This window comes from Schistocerca gregaria, chromosome X (assembly GCF_023897955.1).
Source record: "Schistocerca gregaria isolate iqSchGreg1 chromosome X, iqSchGreg1.2, whole genome shotgun sequence".
NCBI classification, from domain to species: Eukaryota; Metazoa; Arthropoda; class Insecta; order Orthoptera; family Acrididae; genus Schistocerca; species Schistocerca gregaria.
In genome coordinates, this window is record NC_064931.1 from 402,292,613 (window position 1) to 402,315,851 (window position 23,239).

The 23,239-nt window shown below is 43.4% G+C and overlaps 1 long non-coding RNA gene and 1 other non-coding gene across 4 annotated transcripts in view; one reads left to right on the top strand and one right to left on the bottom strand.

The window, feature by feature from the left end:
* The window catches only part of LOC126297379 (uncharacterized), an 85,156-nt gene that overhangs the window by 58,205 nt on the left and 3,712 nt on the right, over positions 1-23,239 (top strand). The gene's annotated exons all lie outside the window — the stretch shown is intronic.
* Positions 3,728-3,799, bottom strand: Trnat-ugu (transfer RNA threonine (anticodon UGU)). The gene has a single exon. It is a non-coding gene; the product is annotated as a tRNA-Thr (tRNA).

The following is a 23,239-nucleotide window of genomic DNA, read 5'->3' on the forward strand; positions in this document are numbered from 1 at the left end:
TGGGCACTATCAGTCCTTCTAGGAAAGCCCCAGGTATCTGCGTCGTGGGAGACATAAGATCGCGGCAAATATCAGTCCACGCTGGTGCCAGCAATTGTTGGTACGTCCGGTAAAATTCCAGAGGAAGGCCATCAGGTCCCGGGGACTTATGAGCAGCCCCAGCCTGTATTGCTTCAATGATTTCCTCTTCCGTTACATCAGCAGTCAAATCCGCCGCCGCTGCCGGAGAGATCGAGCCATAAGTGAGTTGAGAGACTTCGGCTATCACCTCTGGGGGATATCGATGTTCCGAGTACAGCATAGTGTAGTGAGCATGAAGGGCGTTTCCTATGTCGCGCTGGGTATCAAGGCGTCGTCCGTCTTCCGTCGTGATAGCTTGGATCAGTGTCCTGCGTCGGCGCCGTCGTTCTGCAATGACGTGGTACATAGACGGTTCCTCCTGTGCCACTCTGTCTTGAGTGCGCGCTCTGACGATCGCACCCTCAAGGTGGCAACGTGTTAATCTGATGATCTGTGCCTTCGCATGGTTCACCGTCACCTGCCGTGCAGGTGAGTACGGCAGTGTAGCACATTCCCTTAAGATGCTGTAGTAAAAGTCCATGGTATGTCTCTTCCATGCTGCAACATCTCGGCCGTAGCCTATCAAGGTCTTCCGGAGGGCTGGTTTGGCGCAGAGTAACCACCCCGACAGTGTAGACCGGTAGGTGCCACGCCGGCGGCTACAAGAGTCCCACGTGTTCTCTATAAGGCGGCGGCATTCCTGAGAAGCTAGGTGAGCGACGTTCAACTTCCAAGGACCACGGCTGTGCCATATCTTCTGGCGGCCGAGGGTAATAGCGCAGATGTAGGCGTCGTGGTCAGAAAAAGCTGTGGGCCAAACTTCGGCAGCTCTTGTCCCCACAGCTATGGAGCGCGAGATGTAAATCCGGTCGATGCGGCTGGAGGAATGGCTGGTGTAGTGAGTAAATCCGGGGCGATCGCCACAAACATGTTCCCACGAGTCCACCAATTGAAGATTATTTATAATTGTCGTAAGTTCTGCGCATGGAGAATGATGTGGTAACTGATCCTTAGGTGCTTGGCTACAGTTGAAGTCCCCTCCCATTATCAAGGCGTCCTGACGGCCCATAAAGAGGGGCGTGATTGTATGAGCGAAAAAGGTGGATCGTTCGCGACGCCGACCAGATCCTGACGGTGCATAGATGTTAATAAGTTTGACTCCTTGGATAGTAAGAGCCATGCCTCTGGCGTCAGGGAGATACTCGACGTCTTCTGCGGATATACCGTCGCGGAGGAGGATAGCCACACCACTGCCATTGGCAGACGCATGTGAGACCCAAGTCTGGTAGCCATAGGGTCCCTTGAAGTCGGCGACATACACCTCTTGAAGGAGCGCAATGTCGATGTCTGCTGCGTTGAGTAGATCATGTAGCAGCGCTAGTTTATGTCGGGCACGTATGTTGTTGATGTTAATCGTCGCTAGACGGTATGTTTGGTCAGCCAGGTCGGCAACTGGGTTGTGTAGGAGGCCAGGTGTGGGCGGTAGGGGCGGCCCCACAGAGGCTGACGATACAGCCGTAGTCACTGTTGTTGGCTGGTGCTGGGTGCAGCCGAGGGAGCATCTCTGCCTTCGGCATCCTCCTGGTGCTGTGGCTCATCCTCGATATCATCCGCCCAAGAATCAGATGCAGCAAGTGGTAACTGTTGATTAGTGCTGTCAGTAGAGCGCTTGCGCGTATGTTCAGTAGCAGAAGTGATGTTGTCAGACCGAGGCTCAGAAATTGTATCCGCCGTAGCATCGTGATGGGAAGGTTGAGTTGCGGTGGTAGAGTCCTGAGCGTCGTCCGACGCCGGATATTCGTCTGGGTCGCACATCCGAAGCAGGCAATCATCGGACGGCGTATGGCGCCGTTTCTTGCGTTTTCGAGGGGACCGTTGTTTCCGGACATGTTGTTCTGTGTCAGAGTGCGGGCGACAATCATCTGATGCGGTCTCCATTGGTAGGAAGGCAGAGGTCGGGACAATTTTAGTTTCTACTTCCATCTTCTCTTTAGGCTCGTCTTGGTGGCACAATTGATCACCGTCTTGAGGCAAGTCTGCCGAAGGCGTCGTAGAGGGGGATATTCTGTCCGCCACACGGTCATCGACCACTGACTGCAATATGGTGCTACGATCCTGGGCAGGAAAAGCTGTTGCGGTTGCAGCCGCTGCATACGTGATGGGGAGTGAAGTAGGCGTCGCCGGGGATGGAACTTCACCGACCGGTGTCTGAGTCAGTCGGCGTTGACTGCATGCCGATCGGACATGTCCTTCCTGGCCACAGCCGGCGCAAGTACGGGGTTGTCCGTCGTACATGAAAATGGCTCTGCAGCCGCCAATTACAAGATAGGATGGCACATACTTCGTCAGTTCAATCTTAATTTGTCTCACTCCATTTAAGACGGGGTACGTCTCAAACGTTTGCCATTTTTCAGCCAAGTGGCTTAGCACGTTGCCGTACGGTTTGAAAGCTGTCATCACAACATCTGGCGGGACTTCGAATGGCAGCTCGAAGACCCTCAGAGTGCGAAGGCCTAATCCAGCGTGGTCGATCGTGACAGTTCCTATGTGACCATCAGAATGCTTAAATTTAAGTCCATGAGCGTGTCGGCACACAACATCAGGGCACGCCTTTTCATTGATCATTTTTATGTAGACGACACTTTGTGTTATAGAAAAGTGGATCCCAATGATGTCTTGAGGTGCAATATGCAGTTCTTCTCGGATGAAACGTTCAACGTCAAGTGCTCGAGGTCTTGCGTAGTCCGCTTGAAATGTGATCTTAATTGTGGACTTGCGATACGAGTGCGCCATGGCACTACCGAGACACGGACGCGTGACACTCGCCGCAGCGGGAGGTAAACAGTAAACACTGGCGCGCGCGGTGCGCCAACAGGGGGACGCGGGCACGACGACCTCGCGCCACCGCTGCTAACAGCGGACTGACCAAGTGAGCTATGGAGGCTTCTGTGGGAAATAAGAATTCTTAAGCTGTGTAATACCACAGAACAACGAGCTGCTTTGGATGTGCATAATGTCACAACTGCCTCCACAAGCTCTGTCTAAATTTGTAGCAACATCAGACATGCTGATGACACTGTCTTACTTGCAAGCAGGCTGGAGGGTCTACAACTAAACACTGTTACTGAGAAGAGCAGTACTATAATGTTACTTTTAAAAGTCAGGAAGATAAAATGGTTATCGGCAGAAATGGAGATGAAATTCAGGGCACTCTTACACTTCGTAATGATAATATAAATATTTGGAATGTGAAATCGACGACGATTGGGACTTCTCTCAAGAAATTTGGTGCAGAACTGAAGAAGCCGGAAGTTCTTTTCAGGAAAGTTCTCACTAACTGGGACATTAAGTATTACGCTTGGCACTCAGTTACTTCGGCATTGCGTGTTCATTATCCTACTCTATGGGGTTGAGTCGACAACAACATTAGGTAAGAATCTGGAGGCATTTGAAATGTAAGCGTATCAAGGTATGTGAAGGATACGATTGCCAAATAGTCACGAATGGTCGTATAATGCACAACAACAAATACAACATTGTGCACTTAATACTTCAAAGACAGATTGGTGACAGGACAGAATCGCTGTTCAGAAAAGCCACGGACCAGCGGCGATTTATGCTACTGCACGCCAATGTTCATGGTGGATAAAAAAACACAAAAAATGTATGCCCCCAGAGAGATTCGAACTCCCGACCCTTGGTTTACAAGACCAATGCTCTGCCACTGAGCTATGAAGGCTTCTGTGAGGAATCAGCATTCTTAAGCTGTTTAATACCACAGACCAACGACCAGCTTCGGATGAGCGCGACGTCACAACTGCCTACACAGGCGCTATCTACATTTGTAACAGAAGTTGCGGGACAAAAATTGCTAGATGCGATGTCAGTAGGATTATTTTCCAAGTAAATTTCCTTTTCCTTTCACTCAAGATGAACTGTGTGAAGAATGTGGGTTGAATGTCTTAAATCGGGGATCGTTTGAGTCTGTCTAAACGTAAGCTTAAAGCGAAAATGGGGTTGAGTTGTGAGGTGCTTTCATGTACATTCGAACTGAACTTGTACGATAATTACGGAACTGTGCTATGAGACAATAATTTCCTCCTTATACTCTGAGTTAAATACCAAATGGTTTGTCTGAAATGGCAGAAGGTCTTTTCAATGTTTGGCTCTCACTTCAATCCTACACCACAAATAACCAACTTTATCGTAGTACTACTAGTAGTAGTAGCAGCAGCAGTAGCAGTAGCTTTATTTAACCGTGTATCTCTTTTTACAAGGATATAGGACATGTCAAACTATTCACAAGTTTAGACCAATTTAAAATAAGCCAATTCGTATGCACGTACATTTACAGACTTTTAGTTAAGACAATCATTAGATTTCCTCCTAGTGGGCAATACTTTTTCACTGCACACACTATACACATTGTTTCATAACACTTCACTCATTACAAACACAAAAACACACACACATTATCTCTGGGCCATTTTCTGTACAGCAACTTCCCATTTGCTATAGTGAAAAACCAAGTTGGCATCGCTTTACAATGAGTGAGATGTTGAGCTCAGAAAGAGGAAGAGGTGTTAGTATTGTGCTATGCATAGCTTGGGGGTAAGATTTTCTAGAAAAGAAGGAAAAAACATAGTCTGAAGATATCATGTGGAATGTTGGGTGTTTTATGATCACAATTATGATTTATTTGTATAACTTGCTTTTATCAAACAGCTACACTGTTTAAGCTAAGTATTGCATAACAGGTACTTTTTAGCTTCCTTTTTATATAAGTGTATTTTTGTAGTTCCTTTAATACCTTTTGGTAGTTTATTGTACAGTTTTATTCCTTGGTAGAAAATGCTGTTGTGAATTTTATGTTTATTATTTCTTGGTAAAGGTCAGTTGAGTCTGGCTGTTGTTCCATGGTGATGGGCAGAACTGTTTGTGCAGTAATTATCAATGCTATTTTTGATGTGTACAAGTGGCTGGTAAATGTATTCACGTGGAGCAGTTAAAATTCCCAGTGTTTTGAACAGATCTTTACAGTGAGCTCGACTAGTATTTTTGGTTATTATTCTTACGGATCTTTTCTGGAGTTCTACAATTGTGTTCATATTTTGTGCGTTTCCCACAAAAAGAATGCCATAGCTAAGAATTGAGTGTACATATGAACAGTATGTAACTAAAAGACACTGAATGTTACACACTGGTGATAGAATTCTAAGGGCATAACATGCTGATGACATTCTGTTTGCAAGTACCTTTGTGTGTTCACACAACTTCAACTGAGAAACAATATTCATTTCTAGGAATTTTGCATTTCTTACAGTCTATAGAGATGCCATCTACATCTAAATTTAATTAACATTGTCATTTTTCCTCTTCAAACTGAAATTCATGGCAGTTTTCTTTATGTTCAATGTCACTTTATTGCTTATTGACCAATCATAAACTTCCTTGAATGTTTCATTTGCTTTCTCGGCAAGGAGTTCTCTTGTTATCTCAGTGACTATAATATTGCTGTAATTAGCTAAGAGGATTTTTTCACCATGAGTAACACTACTGGGAAAGTCATTGATGTATATCAGGAATAGTATTGGTCCTAATATGCTGGTCTTGTGGAACCTCTATATTAATGTATTTTGGTTCTGATAAGTGTTTTAGTGTGTGTTTAGAATTATTTGAAGTGTGTGTTATCTCTACTCTTTGTACCCTATCTGCTAGGTATGATCTAAACTGGTCATTAGCTACCAGTCTTATTCTTAATGCTTCTAATTTATTTAATAGAATCTTGTGGTCGACTGTATCAAAGGCATGAGGAAGATCCAAAAATTTGCCTGTGACACACTCATCTTCATCAAGAGCATGAAGTAAAACTTTCGTTAAATCTACTATGGCTGACTCCGTATTTTTGCCACTTCAGAAACTAAACTGTGATTTGCTTAGATGGTATTTATTCAGATAATCCATTAATTTGGCTTTTCTTTGAGAATAGTGTCAGCAGGGAAATGGGTTGGTAATTTCCTATGTCTTCTGCATTACCTTTCTTAAGCAAAGGTACAAGTATTGCCTGTTTAAACTCCTCTGGAAATGTCCCTGATGTGAAGGATTCATTTATTGTATTTGTTAAAGGACCTTGTATAATCTCAATGCATTGTTTAAGTACACACACTGATACTTCATCTAAGCCTACTGACGTTTTATTTTTTGAACAGTTTTATTGACTTCATTCTTTGTGGTTGGAAGTAACATCATTGTATTTAGTTCAACATTATTTACAGATGGTACATTTGTTTTGCGGAATCGTTGCTGTAACTTCTCTGCAATACTTGGAAAATTCTGGTTTTTATAGTTTAATAAGTGTTTTGGATCATTTATTACCTTGTCCACCACCCTTAGCAGTACGTTATTCTGCATTTGTTTGCCACTCCGTTTCCTTTTTTGTAACATCCCAGACTACTTTGCTTTTATTCTCTGCATAATATATTACACTCCTGGAAATTGAAATAAGAACACCGTGAATTCATTGTCCCAGGAAGGGGAAACTTTATTGACACATTCCTGGGGTCAGATACATCACATGATCACACTGACAACAGGCACATAGACACAGGCAACAGAGCATGCACAATGTCGGCACTAGTACAGTGTATATCCACCTTTCGCAGCAATGCAGGTTGCTATTCTCCCATGGAGACGATCGTAGAGATGCTGGATGTAGTCCTGTGGAACGGCTTGCCATGCCATTTCCACCTGGCGCCTCAGTTGGACCAGCGTTCGTGCTGGACGTGCAGACCGCGTGAGACGACGCTTCATCCAGTCCCAAACATGCTCAATGGGGGACAGATCCGGAGATCTTGCTGGCCAGGGTAGTTGACTTACACCTTCTAGAGCACATTGGGTGGCACGCGATACATGTGGACGTGCATTGTCCTGTTGGAACAGCAAGTTCCCTTGCCGGTCTAGGAATGGTAGAACGATGGGTTCGATGACGATTTGGATGTACCGTGCACTATTCAGTGTCCCCTCGACGATCACCAGAGGTGTACAGCCAGTGTAGGAGATCGCTCTCCACACCATGATGCCGGGTGTTGGCTCTGTGTGCCTCGGTCGTATGCAGTCCTGATTGTGGCGCTCACCTGCACGGCGCCAAACACGCATACGACCATCATTGGCACAAAGACAGAAGCGACTCTCATCGCTGAAGACGACACGTCTCCATTCGTCCCTCCATTCACGCCTGTCGCGACACCACTGGAGGCGGGCTGCACGATGTTGGGGCGTGAGCGGAAGACAGCCTAACGGTGTGCGGGACCGTAGGCCAGCTTCATGGAGACGGTTGCGAATGGTCCTCGCCGATACCCCAGGAGCAACAGTGTCCCTAATTTGCTGGGAAGTGGCGGTGCGGTCCCCTACGGCACTGCGTAGGATCCTACGGTCTTGGCGTGCATCCGTGCGTGGCTGCGGTCCGGTCCCAGGTCGACGGGCACGTGCACCTTCCGCCGACCACTGGCGACAACATCGATGTACTGTGGAGACCTGACGCCCCACGTGTTGAGCAATTCGGCGGTACGTCCACCGGGCCTCCCGCATGCCCACTATACGCCCTCGCTCAAAGTCCGTCAACTGCACATACGGTTCACGTCCACGCTGTTGCGGCATGCTACGAGTGTTAAAGACTGCGATGGAGCTCCGTATGCCACAGCAAACTGGCTGACACTGACGGCGGCGGTGCACAAATACTGCGCAGCTAGCGCCATTCGACGGCCAACACCGCGGTTCCTGTTGTGTCCGCTGTGCCGTGCGTGTGATCATTGCTTGTACAGCCCTCTCGCAGTGTCTGGAGCAAGTATGGTGGGTCTGACACACCGGTGTCAATGTGTTCTTTTTTTCATTTCCAGGAGTGTATTTTGTCATTAAATGACTCTTTGCAGCAATCAGCACCTTCTTAAAGTTATTTTTGATCTATGATAGAAATTTAAGGATTCTGGATCATTGTGACTCTTTCTCATGGAACTGAATTACTTAAGTGTTTGGGAGGACTTCGTAATACCTGCTGTTATCCATCTGTTTTGTGAGATGTTGATAGAGGCATGCATGCTTTTGAAAATACCTTTACAAAGTTCAATTTAAATAATGTGGAGAATTTAGAGAATTTCATATTCACATTGGTTTCCTTACACACTTAATGACAGTTTTGTTTTGCTAGCTCTATTGAAAAATCTTTTATTGTGATTTCTGATAGATGTCGTTTGTAGGCTTGTAGTTCAGGGAACGATTCGATGCCTTATTATACTCTTGTTATTTTACAGAGATGGTCTGATAGGCCAAGATCGTTTACAGCTACATGACAATTTGCCGTGTCCATGTTGGTGGCCACATGGTCAATTACTGATGCAGTCATTGTGGTAACCCTTGTTGCACTATTGACCAAAAGGGACATGCCAAAACTTTGAAGGATATTTATGAGAGTGCTGCTCGACTCATTTATGATGATATGGTTGATGTTAATGTCCCCACACAAAATTATGTTGACCTTTGTACTTGAGACTTTATCTAGAACTTCTGTTAATTTATTGAAAAGTGTGTCCATACTACTACTGGGAGATCTATACACACACAGAATGATTGTTTACTTGGCTAATTCAATAGCTGATATTTCAAAGTGTTTGTCTTCACTTACTGTATTGAGGTCATGTCGTAACTGAACTGTGTTCCTTTTCTAATATAAATGCATGATTCCATATCCCTTGAAGCATTTCTGCTGTAAGAAATGCCCTTTCTTACATAGTACTACATGTTGGAATTCTGTGTGTCTACACCATTGCTCAGTAACACAAACTACCATGCAGTTCAAAGATTGGAGCTGAACTTCTAATAGTTGTATTTTATTTTTTATTGATTGCATGTTTTAATGGAAGATTGTTGTTTGGACTCTGCTACTCACACCAACTGTCATCTAGTGGCAGCTTTCAAACTGGGCTCGTCAGATTGTCCAGTATAGTCTGCTCCCTGACGGGAGACCTTAGGTTCGTTTGAGCAATTACCAGCGGGCTCGTGCGTATGCGCAGAGCTGAATTCACGTGTGAGGAGTGCTTTTCTCCCACATCTGGCTACTTGAAGCCTTGTTGTTTGTCGTATGAGCAGTAGCAGCAGGTAGCCAGATGCTACACTGAAAAAAATTTTCCGGCGCGCCCGAGCTGCCAGATTCGCGCATGCGTTTATCAAGCTGATTTATAGTTAAGGGGGGGGGGGGTCCTTCTCCACGTGACCCGTGTATATTTTTCGTGATATTGCTGGCCTCTTCGTTTATGGCTCCCATGTCAAATGAAAACAAAACAGATTTCTGTGGCCGGGAGCCATCAAATGGAATTAATATACATTCTCATAACCATAAAAGACCAAAACATGTTAGTAGTTTCAATTTTCTGATTTTATATTATTTCCACGTTATTAGCAATCAACCATTAATGTCTTAATGAAGCTATTTCTGTCTATTTTGTTTAGAAATTTACTTCTATTAATTTTTTTTCCGCTGAGGCAGTTAGTTTATTTGAAACGGAAGTGTTTCGTTCCTCACTATTGGTTACTTTCGACTTTGTTCTATTTCAAGTGCAAATTTTCATTTTCTGTGATGAATGACATACCATAATAAAGAACCAAACATGAGAATACAGTACTGGACCTCCAAGAAAATTGGTATCACGGAAACCACACAGAAAAGCTTAATATCAGGTACTCCAGAGTGCATCTGAACATACAAATGTGCAATTGTAACGGCCGAACAGGTAGCTTCGGGAACCCGTAGCGGACGGGCGTGTATGTCCCCGAGCTAAGCCAGGACCCGCAGCTGGCGCGCTGCCTGTACAAGTTATAAAGTTTATTCTAATAAACACTTAAACCAGACAACTTCTTCCGTCCAGTTATTGTGAGTGGCAACAAAAGGACAGTGAGTCCTCTCGCACTATACACTCACAGTCCAATATGCCACCACGGGTGGAAGAGCCCGCGCTCACATTTTTTGGTCCTCCGGGCGGGATACAGTGACCATACGGACTTTATGTTCGCAAGTTATCGGTTTCGTTGGTGACCGCTATCGAGTGCCGACGGTCTGTTCGGGACTACGACAATAATAGCCTTAACAACGGTGATAGGGGACATATTTGTGAACGCTTAATGTGTGTCTAATTCAAACATGAGGGGCACAGAAACGTGTCGGTGCCAGCATCATCGGTGACGTCACGTCCTGCTCCCGCCGAAACCTCGCGCCGTCTGAGATTGCAAAGCCTGCCACGCCAGCTGACACCTCTGCTGTCCCAGTCCATACTGCCTCATATTGCCGCTGCAACCTGGTAAGTGCGACTGTTGGCTTCCTGCTATCATCTTCCCGGTCCTAAAATGGAGCCCTCAGAGAAAACAAAATCAGTCAAGCAGAGAGGTTTAGCAAAGGCCGCTGTCGCGCGTTTAGCGAGCTTTGTGCAGTCTGCAGACAATGCCAGCATCGAAATTTTGGAATTAAAATTGTCATTGAGTCGGATTGAGACTGATTTTGAGTCGTCTCAGACACCGCTGGAAACTGAAGACGAATCAGCAGATCATTGTAAGGACAGGGCAGAATTCGAGGATTCGTGGTACTTCGTTGAATCCACTACCAAGGGTTCCATGAAGAGGTACACCCAGCTTTCGCAGCTTTTGCGCTCGAATCCGTCAGACAGTGTCAGTTCTTTGAAACTACCCGCTATTAACTTGACAAATACCGGAAGTGGTCATCATACAGGGATACATTTTTGAATCTCATTATGAACAACAGTTCATTACCTTAATTCGTCTTTGTGAGGTGAAGCTAAAGACCTATTGAAACATACACCTGCCACTGCAGGAAACCTATCGATAGCAGGGGACTTACTACACAGAGGTATAATAACCCAAAAATAGGCTTTGTTGGCCTTACCTACAGTCGGCCATGGCGCAGCGAGCGATAATAGGCAACTAATCAATCACGTATGTAGCTATATTTGAAGGCCTTAGAAGCTCTCAAATCTCATGTTCCACTTCATGAAGTTATTCTTTCAGAAGAGATTCTGTCTATTACGCGAGCCACGGATCGTCATGAGTGGGAGGTAAAGATGTATGGCTCAACATTCACCACATTAAACCAACCAATAGATTGTTTGGAAACAAAATGTCAGGCCATTGAGTTGATCAGTTTCAGGGATAACACCTCGAGGGATTCGCAAGGAAATGTCAATAATTCAAATCAAACGAGACATGTGAGGATACTTCATATCGCTAATGCTGATACTAAGGAGTCATGTAATTTTTGAAGTGAACCTCATACTATCACTAAATGCAAAGGGTTTCAATCACTAAATGTTGATGAACGGCGGGCATGTGTGACAAAAAAATAAGCTTTGTTTTTGTGCATCCTCTCTGGTCATTTCTCGACTAAATGCAAGATTTCTCCTTCTAAGACCTGTAAAGGAAGGCACAACATACTGCTCCACCAGTCTGCTGAACCAAGGAATAGGCAGAATAGTGAACCAGGAGGCCATTGCTTGGCCCATCAAGCTACGAATGGGAACACAAACATCCATTTTAATGTTTTGTTGTCAACATTAAGGACAACATGGGTAGACAGCAGGTTTGCAGAGTTCTGTTATATAGTGCGAATTAGCTATCCTTTATATCTAAGGGTATGGCAGAGAAATTAAAACTGAATCGAAGTAAACATTTGTTTCCTGTGGAAGGCATAAACAATGCCTTTGCAGCATGAGTGTCTTACATCTGTTATGTTGAACTGTCGTCTAGGCTCAACGCCTTTCATGTCAGAACCACTTGTGCTATCGTAGGCCATGTCACCAGTGAGCAAGATAGACACAAGGTCCTGGAGTGTCGCATGTAATCTTCTGCTCGCTGATCGAGAAGTCAACAAGCCTGCCACAGTAGATTTAATTCTTGGTGCTGAGGTTTTCTTTGATGTTGTTTGTAAAGAAAGGCTGGTGAAACCAAATCATCCTTCATTGGTGGAAACAAGATTTGGCTGTATTATGTCTGGTAGGATGCCTTCAGCTGCATGCAACATGCCTCATTCTACAGTGACCTTGTGCCTTGTTAGAGGTGTCAATTTAGATGCCAAACTGCAAAGGTTTTGGGAGTTAGAGGAACTGTCTACTAAAACGATGAGTAAGCAGGATAAAATATGTGAGTCACTTTCAGCGCCATACGGCACAAGATGAAGAAGGGAGCTTTGTGGCTCGACTACCAGTGAAACCTGACTGTAAATCCTTAGATGAATCACGACAAGCCTTTCGGAGACTGGCGCATCTTGAGAGCAGATTTAAAAGGAAAGCAAATCTGCAGAAGGTATATGCTGCATACATGCATGAATATGTCGAGCTGGGACACATGGAGACCTCTAATTCTCAAGGTATTATTGGTCCAAAGTGTTGCCTTCCACATCATACTACTAAGTTGAGGGAAGTATGTCATGGCTCTTCTGGCACTTCTAATGGGGTCTCTCTCAACTATATCTAGATGGTTGGTCCCACTGTCCAGCCATATTTATTTTCCATTATTATAAAATTTCGCTCCTTTAATGTGGCTCTGTCAGCTGACGTAGCAAAAATGTATCGCAAAGTGTGTCTCCATCCTGATGATAGGAACGTCCAGAGAATTCTATGGCGGAAATCACCATCTGAATCGATGCAAGGGTATAGACTGTGTACACTCACTTATGGAGCCGCTCCTGCTGCCTCTCTTGCTACCAGATGTCTTAAACAGTTGGCTTTCGAAAATCAAGAGGTTTCCAATGGCATCACAAGCCTTGATGTCTAGCTTTTATCTGGACGAATTCTTAAGTGGCTCAGCTACGGAAGCTGAAGCTCAGGAACTTCAAACCCAGCTGACTCGACTACTTTCCTCTGGGGTGGTTTCCACTGAGGAAATGGTATTAAAAAAAAGTGAGTGATATTATGGCACCCTGCCTCCGACACATTCTGTCTACAACAGCATCAATCTATGACCTGCTGGGGCTTCTAGGTCCAGCAGTCATAAGATGTAAATTGTTCTTGCACCGCTTGTGGCAACTAGGCCTTGATTGGGATGAAATTCTTCCATCCAACCTCAGTGATGAATGGAATGTTGTTTGTGTGCAACTGCCTTCCCTAAATGGTATTTTGATTAACAGGAAGATCATTTCTTGCCCCCAGTATATTAAATTCATGGTTTTTGTGATTCTTCACAGTTGGCATATGGTGCATGTGTATACGTCAGATGTGTTCTTCCCAACAACAGTGTGTTGGTCTCATTGGCTGCAACCAAATCTTGGGTTGCTCCTGTAAAACAACGGTCTCTTCCATGACTAGAATTATGTGGTGCTCTGCTTCTTCCTCAACTCATTCACAAGATAGCCAATGCCTTAGATATCAAAGATAGTGGCGACATTCATTTGTGGATGGACTCCACAATAGTTCTCTGTTGGCTGCAGCGTAGTACTTGTCACTGGAAAATCTTTGTTGCCAACAGTGTCTCTGAAATCCAGGAACTGAGTTCCGTTACCAACTGGAGACATGTCAAATCAGAGGATAATCCTGCTGACCACTTACCAAGTGGTATTAATCCAGTTGCCTTGAGTTCACTTTTTTCAGTGGTGGTATGGCCTGTCATGGCTATCCACTTGCGACCTCGACTGCAGCACCTGCAATCCACTTAGTGTAGTAGATACACCTAACAGAAGGTGTACACAAGTATCCTTGGTGTCAGTCATTAAACTTGATGATGAACTGCTGTGTAAATACTCATCATTAAAAAAAAAACAACTGAGTTTTGGTCTATGCACTGAGGTTTGCTAATAACACTAGGCTTCAGCACTCAGACAGGATATCTGGGCCACTCACTCCACAGGAATGCCACAACACTATCAAAAGGGCATTTGGCGCAGCTCAACGTAGTGAATATGGTAATGAGATAACTTTGTTGAAGACCAGTTCCCCTATTTCACATAATAGCAAATTAAGGGATTTGCACCCATTTGTTGATGCCGAATGTATTTTACAAGTGGGAGGGAGATTAATGAATGCTGGTGTACCATATGATGAGCGCCATCCTATTGTTGTACCGCGTAAGCATCATTTGACAAAAATTCTCATAGATTAACATGAAAATCTGTTGCACACTGGGTCACAACTTTTATTAGCTATGTTATGTATGAGGTCTTTTTATCCGAAATGGGCGTAACACAGTCAAAGGAGTTGTCAGGAAATGTTTAAAATGCTTTAGGCTTAAATCCAAGACAGCAGTTCAACTCATGGCTACCTGCAGCTACAGTAAACCAGTCTCATCCATTCCAGCACTGTGGAGTAGATTATGCAGGCCCTATTGCTGTAAAGCACGGTGGAAGACGGAGTAAAGTTACCACCAAGGCTTATTATATTGCTTTATTCATTTGCATGGCAACCAAGGCCATCGACTTAGAATTAGTTAGTGACTTGGTAGCAAGTTTATTTTTGGCCGCTCTCAGGAGATTCATTGCAAAAAGGGGAAACCTTCTCACATATACAGTGACAATGGCACCACATTTGTAGGTGCAGACAATGAGCTTAAACTTTTTTTCTCTAATGATGCTACTGTTGAATGTGTGGTGAATTTTTCGACCTCAGAGGGAATAAGTTGGAGATACACTCCACCTTGTGCCGCTCACTTTGGTGTACTCTGGGAGGCAGGAATCAAATGCATGAAGTCGCATCTCACACATCATCAGAAATGCCATATTGACGTTTGAAGAACTGACTACTGTGTTAATTCAGATAGAAGCATGCTTGAATTCAAGGCCATTGTCTTATCTCTGATGACCTAGATTCTCCTGCTGCTCTCACTCGTGATCATTTCCTAATTGGACAGCCCCTTTGTGGTGCTCATTCTGAACCTTCTGTCCTTGAGGTCCCTGCTAACAGGTTGTGCAGATGGCAATTTGTACAGCAGTTGCATCAGTTCTTTTGGAAGAGGTGGTCCACAGAATACATACATGATCCGCAGAAATGGAGAAAATGGACATCGGAAGCAGCATGGCAACCCCAGATTGGCGATCATGTGCTGGTCTAGGAGGATAACTTGCCTCCTTTGGTGTGGAGGCTGGGTGTCATTACCCAGTCCTGATAAGTGTGTGTGTGTGTGTGTGTGTGTGTGTGCGCTGATGGAAAAACTGCTAATGGGCAGATTAAGATGCCTATAGCAAAATTGTGCCCCCTTCCTAAGCAGTGTATCAATTAAATCTTCCCTCAGATCTGTGTAGTGGTATATGATACAGGGCCACTGGCAAATTTCCATTTACTGGAACAACCTCATAATTCATAAGATCAGCTTGGGAAGCTGTGGATGTTTCTTGTGGACTAACTGTTGTTAGTATTGATTTTCATGTTTTTATGCAGTATGATATTAATACTTTCTTGTTTTGTGTCCTACATGTTAGTACTCATAGTGTTTCACATGCAATGTGACAGTCGTGTTTTGGTGATATGGGCATCCCAGATATTAGTGTATTCATGTTTTATGTGCATTGATATTGTGCCTAGTCATATTTTTATTGTTTTCCTTGTTTTGGTTTTGATGTTTGTTAAAATTATGGTTATTTGCAAAATGAGAGAACTCATTTTACAGTGGGAGTATGTTTAGACTCTGCTACTCACTCCAACTGTCAAGTGGCAGGTTTCAGACTGGGCAGGTCATATTGTCCATATAGTCTACTGCCTCTCTGGAGACCTTGCAACCTACACGCTTAAGTGGATATCCTAGGTCTTTCGTGCACGCAGGTAAGATTAGCGGTTGTAACAACCGAGCAGGTAGCTTAGAGACCCCCTAGCGGATGGGCCTGTATGTCTCCCAGCTGAGCCAGGAGTCGCAGTTAGCGTGCTGCCTGTGCAAGTTGTAAAGTCTATTAGAATAAACACTTACATCAGACAACTCGTTCCGTCCAGTTATTGTGAGTGGAAACAAGGGGAGGACAGTGAGTCCTCTTTCACTATACACTCACACTCCAGTGTGCCACCATGGGGGGAAGAGCCTGCGCGTACAATTGTTAAGTCTGTGAAATGCCCCATGTTACTCTCTCCAATGGTTTGCTTTTCTTTGTGACACCTGGTATGTGTGACATTTGGAGTCTTAAAATCTGTCTTGTGAGTGATTGTTTCAGTATTTTTTAAACTGCTGGGAACTTGTCGTCTGGATTTATCCTAAAAAGACGACTTATTTTCCTACCCATGACAACAGGTATTTGACCATGCGTGGCCCAATATCCACCCCCTGTACTTTCATGAATCAGCTGTACCAATCTTCCCTTCCCAGTCCTGTTTAGGTGTAGACCATGCCTAGTGAAACCCCATCTGTTGATGGTCCCAACAGGCACCAGAGAAACATAAACAAACAAATTTGGCTGCCCTCAAAGCCATTGCTAACCCCACACTGCTTTGATTCACAGCACCATCAAGGTGTGGTCCATTCTCACTCCGGAACAGCTCAACAAAGTGTACGTTTGTGCCATGAGTCAGGGAAGCTATCTTGTCCAGGTCACCGTCTATTTCATATGCCCCTTCCCTGTCCAAATTGTTCGTGCCCCATCCACTACCACCACATGGAGCTCTTTTGTAAATGACCCTAGGTTCTCTATTATATGACTTAGCCATGCTTTTAGCTTGAAGATACTGAGGCCTGGGACACTGCCCCTAAACTTTCCTGTAATTGAGGGCCTACACCTCGCCCATGGGTACTACCTAGCAGCAGCACGTTCTTCTTCCTAACACTTAGTACATTCCTAGATTTCTTGGCCTCAATTGAAGTGTGCTGCATATTTCCTGCTACTCATTCTAACTGAGGCTTTTCTCTACGTAACTTTGGCAGTGGTAGATACCTGTTTTTGGTGTTGATGATAAAACTGTCAGATCGCGTTCTCTTCCTTCCTACCCTCCTAGCAGCTGCCAGCTCTCAACCACCCCCCTCCTTACTATCCCCCTTGAGCCTTATGAGTTCCTCAGTAGCTGTCATCGTGCTTGGAGACAAAATTTAAATAAGGTAAAATAAAGACATGTAAGTTGAGGTTTGTATAAAAAATGAAAGTTTGAATATGTGAGAGAGAGCGTTTTTTGTTTAGAACTGTGACAAAAAATTTTCTGGATGGACTTTATGCCACTGACCAGATACTAAATTTTTCAAAAATCTTGGAAAATTTATTCTAGAACCCCCAGATGGGCTCATTTTTACAGACTGCATGGTGTCATAAAGACAAATATGTTCTCGAAAATTTACAAAAAAAAATTGAAGTCAAAAGATTGAAAGAATGGGTAAGGGCATTCATACTTCGATGAAATCATTGAGGGATAAGTTACATGACAGATTTAGTGTTCTTCACAGAGGTATTGTTGCAAACTAATTTGAATTTTTAAGACTGAGGCATAAGTTATCTCTGAAGCTGTCTGAAGATTCCACCTGCAAGGCAAATAGTAGTAAATGGAATGTGAATTCAGAGAACTGAGCTGTGTATTTTTGCAGTGCGGAAGCGTCACTGTAGCTCTAACCTTAGGGTGATTAAAAGTAGTGTTCGCTTACAAACTTTCAGTTTCACCTGTAGTGATGCAGATTTTGCTTGGAACATCTTGTTTGTCAGTCCCATGAAAACCAGTGGTGCATCTGATCCAAAAATCTTCACTTTAACAAGAAAAGCTTACAGAGGGAGAAAATTATAGCACAAGGTGTGTCCTGTAGTATGTCAAAACAGAAAAAAATGCTCGTTGTTGAAAATTTAACAATTGCAGATTCATTTCAAACTTATCAAGAACTGCAAGCATTGCAAAAATTTATTTCTCCTGTGAATTTTGTAGTTAAGAATACAGAAGTAAAAAAAATGAACCTCAATGGTATATTTTCTACAAAAAAGAAACCTTCACACACAGAAGCGTGCGAAGAAACTGTCAGACCCTGATGTGAAGAAGACTGCACTATAGTTGGCTATGCCAAAGCAGCGACATGAGTTGTAAAAATATTTGTTACTGAATTTTTGAACTGTATGTTGATTTATTCTTAGAGTTAACGTTGATTTAGGCCTCGAAACCACCAGTGAAATATTAGTATAAATACATGTGAAACCATGAGTTGTTTTTTACATTACTGAGTTTTTAATATCAGCTAAAATGTTTCTCATTCTTCTAGAATTTCGCCTTTTGCAAAGTATTTTGCCATAATTTACTTACTTTTATCCGCAATTTCAAGTTACATAGTACTCTTGTTTCACATCGACACACGTCACAGAAATTGCTAACCTGAGATGAAAAAATTAAATTGAAAATTCAGTAGTTGAAATAGGCTTATGAAATAAATGGGTGTTTATGTACTTGTGCAAAACAGTCTACATAGACTATATTAATTATTAGTCAATGGCTTAGATTACATGGGTTTAGATGATAGTTCCAGCTTCGCTGCTATAGGTCCAATGCAAATGACATATTTGCAGCAGGTGCGTTTGACTAAACATATCTAAAACAGCTGTAAGCATAACTACGCAGAGCTCTCTTCATTTAACGCATGAAATCTCCAGCGATGGTAGATAACACCACTTCTTTATGCTATTAAATCATAAGTTTATTCAATATGTGTCGTTCAGTTGTTTAAACACTGTGAGTGGTACTGTACCAGTTTAAATTTTGCTGTTGCTTTCTAAATTGTTCAAGAGTCCTATTTTAGTTCAAAATAATCTGTGTTTACTAATAAAAATTGTTGTAGATGATAGCTTCCCAAGCAGTTGCCAGTTTAATGTTTTGAATATTGCATTTAGTTCATCATGTTACGTAATAACTGAATGAAGTTCACTATCGATGAAATAAGTTTGTTTCCCTCCTCTGTGCTTATAAAGATATTTTCAACAGCTTACAGACATCGACAATAGGCAATTCTTACTTTAATGAAAAATGCTGCTATTTAACAAAGGCAAGGCGCAGTTCTTACGCACATGCATTTAGCACCCTCGGCAGCTCAATTATTCTTGGTCGCTTGAGCCCGTATATTCGAACAGTTGCAGAGCCGTCGACGTTATACCGAAGTTTCTGAAGATAAAGCGACTGTTCTATTCGGGAAAGGCACAATGCATTTTCAAACGGACTGAGGAGGCCTTACTACGAGAGCGCATTCAGCAGACCCGACGGGACTTGGCAAGCACAAACTGTAAGTTAATGTCTCTCCATATTACGATCAGTAATACTGTGCAGCAGTGACTGGGATAAGATTGATAGACTACTGCATGATACCATGGGGAAGCACATGTTGACAACGTCGAGTAGATAGAAGAAGTTTGATAATTTGCTACCTAATCAGACTGTTCGGCATTTAGATGTTTCCCGGACCGTTATCAATTTGTCCAAACGTTCGTCATCTGACGATGAGACATCTGTGCTTGCCAAGAGAGGAAATTTTGCTGTTAGTCCGCGTTTTGTGCCCACGGAAGAAATTATAGCCAGTGTAGAAGCAGGAATTCGCAGTGTGGATTCTGTAACAGCTGAAGAAATCCGTATAGAAACAGTGAGAATATTAGCCAATGCAAAACCGCCGAAAAGTAATTAACTGTGGGTGAGAGAAGAGCTTTAAAACTCCTGAATGACGACGATAGTATTTTGGTTCTCCCAGCTAACAAAGGAAGCGTAACGGTGGTTATGGATGTGGCCGACTATCAGAGTAAAATTACTGATCTATTGGATCCGCAAGCATATAGGAAGCTGAATAAGGACCTTACTAACAACGTCCTCAGAACTGTGTCGCGGTTAATAAAAAAGTCCTCCATTGAAGAGAGTGTACAGAAAGGTCTGTGCAATTCTGTTGCGCTACCACCGAGGCTTTATGGATTGCCCAAAATTCATAAAGAAAACGTGCCATTAAGACAGATACTAAGTGCCATTGGTTCGCCCACCTACTCGTTAGCCAAGTTTTTGACTACGCTGTTGAAACCACATGTGGGCCGTTCGGACTCTATATAAGAATTCGACACATTTCATCAGCAGATTGACTGGCATAGTGGTCCAGCCGGAGGACATATTGGTCAGCTTCGATGTGGTATCGCTGTTTACCACGGTTACACTTAATGATGTATTGGAACAGCTGGATCAAATTTTTCCTGCCGATATTTTAGAACTATTCAAGTACAGTTTGACGACCACATACTTGAAGTGGAATGAACAGTTTCATGAGCAAACGGATGGCGTGGCTATGGGAAACCCCCCTAAGTCCCGTAATTGCAAACTTCTTTATGGAGAAATTCGAAGAACAGGCCTTAGGTACTGCCAGCAAAAAACCCAATGTATGATTCCGATACGTGGATGACACGTTTGTGCTGTGGAGACATGGTAGGGAGGAACTAAGCCGGTTCCACGAACATCTAAACAGCATAAACTCGAGAATTCAGTTTGCAATGGAGGAGGAGATCGACGGCAAATTACATTTCCTCGATGTGCTTGTTTTTAGAAACGAAAATGGTAGTTTGGGCCACTCAGTATACCGCAAACCCGCGCACACGGACAGTTATTTGCACCGGGATTCGAACCACCACCCACAACAGAAGCGGGGTGTTATAAAAACGTTAGCAGACAGAGCTAAAAATATTTGTGAACCTGAGTTGCTCGACGCTGAGATGGAACATCTCCACAATGCACTAATGAAGAACGGATATCCGTCCGCCGAAATAAAACGTGCGTTGAGGAAACCACGCAGAAATCATACTGACGTACAGGCTACTGCAAAATCTGCCGTTTGTTAAAAATGTAACGGAAAGAATAAGGAGGATCTTGACGAAGCGGAATATTACCGTAATTTACAAGCCCACCAGGAAGATACAGGAATACCTTAAGACTGCCAAGGACGCTCGCAAACCTTTGGACAAAGTTGGAGTGTATAGGATCCCATGCAGCTGTAGTGATGTTTATGTGGGTACAACTAAAAGAACGGTTTCTAAACGTTTGGAAGAGCACAAGGGAAAATGTAGAAGAGGAGAAACGGAACGATCAGCTGTTGCGGAGCATGCTTTCCAGCCAGGGAACCACAATATTCATTTCGAGAAGACGCAAGTATTAGCGGCCACAAGCGGATACTCCGAAAGGCTCTACAGGGAGGCAATCGAAATCGCTAAACACCCAAATAATTTCAACCGAAAGGAGGAGGGCGTGAAATTAAACGGTATATGGATGCCGGTGTTAAAGATGATGATGTACCACCCGTTCACTACTGGGTGATGGCAACGGTGGTCGACGGCGACGGACAGCGGCCAATTACACTGAAGTTTTCAAAACACGTGACGTCACACCGCGGCGCGGGAGCTCGCGGAGACGGAATTTAGCGGCAGTCATTAGCGAGCCAGTGAGTGTTGGACCTTCTATCGACCTACGGACCCCCTTGAAGATGTCTCGCGCAGTCGGAGACGAAACGTTGGGAACTGAGACAAAATTTATCAACCGACCACGGCATAACAGCCCGGATAATTATAATGGACATTTCCTTCCTTCCTTTCTTTCGTGCAATATACTTCCTGAAACTTGCTGAAGACATGATGCATAAACTGACTTGGCTCCTGAGTAGATGCACACGAGCAAAATGACAATCAATTAAATAATTTTAATAGACTCGGGAAACAACTGTTACATCGTACACTTACTGTGTCAATTAACATTATACAGAGAACGAACCTACCCCGATAGCTGTGCATGTTGAAGCTCCGCTTCGTGGATGGGAAGTGTGCTGGCCCTGAATGGAATAGGCTGGCTGATTAACGATGTGGGCTGGTGTGCTGGCGAGCCTGGATGTGGTTTTTAAGCGGATTTCTGCATCCCACTAGACGAATACTGGGCTGGTACCGAAGTCCCAACTCAGTTTCACAATTCACAAACATGTAGAAAGCTTTCACTCAAGTGGTTAAAAAATTAGTCAGCCAGTTACCAAACAAAGGTTTGTTAGCCCTTGACCTAAGTTTCGATATTTTTAAAAATATCTTCTGAAGAAGGTTTAGGCCCTAAAAATGGCCGGCCGCGGTGGTCTCGCGGTTAAGGCGCTCAGTCCGGAACCGCGAGACTGCTAGGGTCGCAGGTTCGAATCCTGCCTCGGGCATGGATGTGTGTGATGTCTTTAGGTTAGTTAGGTTTAAGTAGTTCTAAGTTCTAGGTGACTGATGACCACAGATGTTAAGTCTCATAGTCCTCAGAGCCATTTGAACCCTAAAAACGTATAAAACTGGTTACAAAAATTATTTTTAGAGAAATAAGAAAATATTAATAATAGAAAAATATTTGAGAGGTAAACATACTCACTTGTTACAGCACATGGTGTAAATCAGATTAGCTGACGCCGAGCGGCTCTTGTCATACGTAAAACTGTCATAAAAAGTAATCACATGTCATGGCTTTAGATAGCAGCCACATAACATTTAGCGTACTTTAGAATAAATGCCCATTGCCAGAGGCTCTTGACAACATAAAATTATAACAGGAGCCACAGGATAAAATTTTTTCATACGTTAAGTATACATCACGTCACAGGTAAAGGCCAACTGTTCGAATATACGGGCTCAAGCGACCGCGAATAATTGAGCTGCCGAGGGTGCTAAATGCATGTGCATAAGAACTGCGCCTTGCCTTTTGTTAAATAACAGCATTTTACATTAAAGTAAGAATGAAATTTCCTCTAAAAGGCTACCGAAAATATAATAGATTTGCTGGTATGTATAACGTATAAAATTACCCATACATTTGCTGACATACTGGTACTGCAGATAAATTCAGCGTACAGAAGCTAGAATTCTATGTACAAATAACCGCTCTTACAAATGTATGGGGAAAGAAGAGCAAATATAATCTAAAACGACGTTACTAAAAAGAAAAAAACTTCCGCTTAACACTATGGAAGCTTCAACGATAAGGAAAATTGGAGATGGGTAAACACGGGTTATGTGACAGTGAGCAGCAGTTAAAATCCATGAAGGAAGAGCTTACTCGCGAGTTGTAACTGATCGTTCAAAATGTTACTGTCTCACTTAGCAAGATGTTTATAAATTTCAAGTTCTTCTAATCCAATAAAAGCCTTTTATTTCCTTATGTAAAATTGCGGTTCCTTCTACTCCCTCCCTCTGAAATAAGTGAATGTGCAGCAAATGGAAAAATTATCCACATTT